This window comes from Adiantum capillus-veneris, chromosome 17, assembly GCF_014529385.1.
Source record: "Adiantum capillus-veneris isolate H3 chromosome 17, ASM1452938v2, whole genome shotgun sequence".
In the NCBI taxonomy this organism is placed as follows: domain Eukaryota; kingdom Viridiplantae; phylum Streptophyta; class Polypodiopsida; order Polypodiales; family Pteridaceae; genus Adiantum; species Adiantum capillus-veneris.
Genome location: NC_140947.1, coordinates 109356810 through 109361380, shown reverse-complemented (window position 1 = coordinate 109361380; position 4571 = coordinate 109356810). Strand labels below are relative to the sequence as shown.

The following is a 4571-nucleotide window of genomic DNA, read 5'->3' as shown; positions in this document are numbered from 1 at the left end:
CCAGTTATTTGTCTTACATGAAACTATGCAAGGCGTATTGTAACTATGCTGATGTTGGCATGGTTGCATCAATACATCAGCATAGTTACATCAATAAGATGCAACATCTTACTGATAACTATGATCCATGTGACCACATCCTTATCATACTAAGAATTATCTTTTGTATATGTAGGCCAATGTGAGAAATAGTTGACCTTGTTCTCCTATGTTGTAAAGAGGGACACAGACTATTCCTCATGCAGGCCATAGTGACTTTCAAGTTTTAACTTTTCACCTTGTTTTTCAAGTGAGAAAGTCACAAGAAAGTACAAGTAGGTCCCTTAGACCCTTGCTCCTTCAACAACCAAACTTAAATTATGGATGGCCTTCTAAGTTCCACCCTACTTGTGCAGAATAGTGCTTAATATTCAACTAATTGATACTTCAAGAATCAAGGTATTCATGACAGCGTACAAACCTACAGGAGATGAAGGGAATGATGCCAAATGTCAGCCCTGCTTTGGCCTCCACAAAAATGGAGAAGATGATCATCATGGCTATGGATCCTGAAAAATTTCCAATTAGTCTGAGTGCAATACACGGCAGTCCACCCAAGGTTTTCACAATCCACAATGTCCATAGGCATCCGGGCATGCCATAGCAGCGAGCCGCCTAGTTCGACAAGATGCCGCCAAAGGGGCGAGTCACCAAATTCACCATACCGAACAAAGAAGCAATGATTTCAGCGATATGAAGATTCAGATTGAATCTGTCATAGAAGTACTGGCCTATCAGATTGTCCATGGTTAGCTCGACACCGAAGCAGTAGCCGTAGGAGAGGGCAAAGATCCAGGTTCTATAGTTTGTAACAGCATGTAGAAAGACCTACATCCATTGCCATTTTATAAGTAAAGCTCATCTCAGCTTTATTTGCCGTAAAAACATAGAGAAGTTTAGATATTTTTGCAAAATATTACCTTAGAGATGCTAGCTTTGACTTGAGCTCCCTTGCTCTTTAGCTCCTTGAAGTTTCCATCAGGTAAATCCTGACCAATGAGGAGGACTGTGAGGCCCATTATGATGTGCATGATCCCCGCCACGAAGAAGAAGAGGCACCATGCCATGAAGTTAGGGGATCCAATGTGGCCACAAATAAGGTTGTATACAAGGGACATGATCAGCTGTGTAGCTCCCCCACCCAAATTTCCCCATCCCGCCGTGATGCCTTTTACCGACCCCGCAATCTCCACATTGAAGAAGGAGCTCACCCAATACTCGTCGCAGGAGACAAAAGTGGCGAGCGAGAATCCAATGAAGAAACTAGACAGAAGAAATCCGTTGGACGTGGACACTGACGCCATGCAAAAAATTGATGGGCGAGCAGAGAATGACGATGAATGCACACCCATACCTCGGGCCAACGAGATCGCACAGAGCACCCATGAGCAGACGTGACGTGGTAGGTCTCGACAGTGAAGCAATTCCGGCATGGCCTATGTTGTGCTTGTTGAGGTCAAGGTAGTCACGAATCACTGGCAGAAGGGGGGCAACGACAAAGGTGGAGACAAAGCAAGTGAAGAAGGAGATCCAAGACAGGCGGAATGTGCGCATATGCAGGGGTGCAAAAGACCAGAGCTTGATTTTCTTGGCCTTGTTCTTAGAATCGACGCGGGCAAGAAAATTTGGATTTGGGGGGGCGATTTCCCACTCTATTAAAAGGGATGTGTGCAAGTAAGTGTTTCACACACACACACACACATTGTCTCTGTAAACCATAGCGAGAGCTAGATTTTGAAAAAGAAATAGATTAATGGAGACCGCTTAAAAAGAGTTCGTATTCAGGCAAATAGCCCACATGCCAAGAGGAGACTTGCTCGTGTTGCTACAGTGCTACTCACCGCCCGTGCCTAGGAGAAAATATGAGTTTTGACACGCTGGCTATAGTGACAATTCCATGTGCATGCATCTCTCTCTTTCTCTCTCTCATCTTTGTTAGCGGGCAAGGCAAGGAATCAAAGCATCGTGTAAATGCCACCTGAACAAGGCAATGAGAACGCAACATGCCAGGCAAGAGACCATGGGAGGGAAGGTGGGCTACGGCTACAGTAGGAGGAGGATTGCACACGAGCAAAAAGGTCAAGCGGTTTAGGCGGCCCAGCATGTAGCACCCGATCGCGGCTTGAGGCATGAGCCTCTAGCTACTCGTTTGTGGGCGCTCGCAGTTCTTCACAAAGTGAAGGTCTGCCAAGTTCTCGGTGGCGAGAAGGTTCTGCAAGCAGGCAGGCATGTGAAGACAAAGGGTGCGTAAGGTACAAGGAAAATCTTTCAACTAATAGGGGGTCCATCACATGTAGGGCAGGTCGGCTGTCACCCTTTTGGCACATGAAAGGCTGGTTGGTGCCTTTCTTCAATCGATGTAAAGCACACTTTTGAGTAAGGTAGAGGTGTCCAAAGATGAAGACAAATTTGAGAGAGAGAGAGAGAGAGAGAGAGAGAGAGAGAGAGAGAGGAATATTTAGCAGAGTAAGAGAGAGATATTGAGGCAACCTTGATGGGGCCTTGATGTGCATAGTTTTCCAAGAGAGGCAAGGTCAAACATGAGCCTATAATATTTTTGTTATTTGCTGCATTGATGAGAAAGTTGAAGGCTTGGACAATATTTTGAGCTTTTCTAATATGGTAATGGGATCTTATCACAAAAGGAACCATTACTAGACTATCTATTGTTTCATGGAATGGTGTCATCAAACTGAAGGTAATAATTTGTTCCAATGGGTAGAGAAGGTAATTTAAGCGTTACCTGTAGAAGAGCTAAATAGCTAAAGTTGTATCGGACACCCTTTGAGCACTATAGTATTGTCCAAATATTTGGTGTAGGTCATAGATAAGGGTACATTGTTGCCATCATGTTTCCATGAAAGGTGGTGAAACAAATATAGACTCAAAAATGCATCTCAATTTTCAAAAAGCAATAAAAAATAGAAAAGCTTGATCAATCCGACCAAAATAGGTACATGGGTACTTTGGGAATTTTAAAAATTTGAACGGTATTTTGGGAATTTTGACAAATTAGAGGGGTTTGAGCTTGGCTTTAAGAAAACGAGGAAATTTACATAACTTTAAGTGTAATTACCGACAAAAGCTTCTAATTTTGACCAAAAAAACGAGAAAATTTTAAGTTTGCCCTTACTTTCACCACTCCATGAAAATACTCATTGATGCACACACACACACACACACACACACACACACACACACACACACACACACACAGGCAGGCTTACTAATGTATTTACATGAAAATATTCATCGATGCACACACACACACACACACACACACACAGAGGCAGGCTTACTAATGTATTTACATGAAAATATTCATCGATGCACACACGCACACACAAACACAGAGGCAGGCTTACTAATGTATTTACATGAAAATATTCATCGATGCACACACACACACACACACACACACACACACACATAGAGGGAGGCTTACTAATGTATTTAAGGTGGCTCAGGTAGTTGAATGTAGCCCCAATGTAACCACCCTCCTCCCCCTCCCCCTCCCCCTCCCCCCCCTCTTGTTTGTACGGTATGAGTATGAAATAATAAGGGGCTACCCCTATTGTATACGCTTATGTACAAAATCTAAAAAACCCCCTATTGTACACTCACGTGGTACCGTACGGAAATAACACGGTGAATCCCCCGGGCTCCACCCAAGCACTCTTGTTATTCTCATTAGGAATCTATTCTAATGAAATGCTCACTATGTTCATGCTATTTTCCGCTACACACAAGTTACTAGGCATTAAATGTTACACTTAAGTTTTGTATGATTCCGGCAAAAGAAAAGAAAATAGCAAAAGAAAAGAAACTCACCACAAAGGATCTCCTCTATGCCATGCCATGCTAAAGACATGATGCCTTTTATTCTCTTTGACCCTGGTCACTTTTTTATTTAATGCGAGCGTCTTTTTCAGGAGGCAGGTGCGGCGCATTCAATACAACTTACGTCATCATTGAAACTTGAAAAGTCACAAACTGTGAAATAGTGATAGATTTTGAGGATTTTGACACCACCAATGCATCCGGAACGCCAAAATACCCTAAAAATGAATGTCTACTTGTCTCATTCCGACATCCAGAGCGGCAAAAAATGTCAAAAAACCCCAAAAAAATGGGCTTTTTACTTAAGGCGCGTGAGGAGGCATTCTAAAATTCTAGAATGCCCCCCTGCGCGCCGTTAGTGCATAGCTCCTTTTAGTGGTTTTTGGACACTTATCTTTCAAGAAAGTCCCTTTTTAGAGGTTTTTTGACATTTTCCTCTCAAAAAGCTCCCTAAAAAGAGGAAAAAAGGGGCTTTTTACTAACGACGCGCGAGGAGGCATTCCAAAATTTTGGAATGCCCCCTCGCGCGCCGTTAGTAAAATGTTCTTTTAGGGGTTTTTGACATTTTTTTCCTCTTTGGATGTCAGAGCGAGGAAATTGGACATTCATTTCTAGGATATTTGGGCGTTCCAGACGCATTGACAGTATCAAAAGTTTCAAAATTTTCCACCACTTGATTGTTTTGTGACTTT

The 4571-nt window shown here is 42.9% G+C and overlaps 1 pseudogene; it reads right to left on the bottom strand.

The window, feature by feature from the left end:
• Positions 1–426: 426 nt before the first annotated feature.
• On the bottom strand, positions 427–1644 carry LOC147437860 (high-affinity nitrate transporter 2.1-like; annotated as a pseudogene).
• Positions 1645–4571: the final 2927 nt, after the last annotated feature.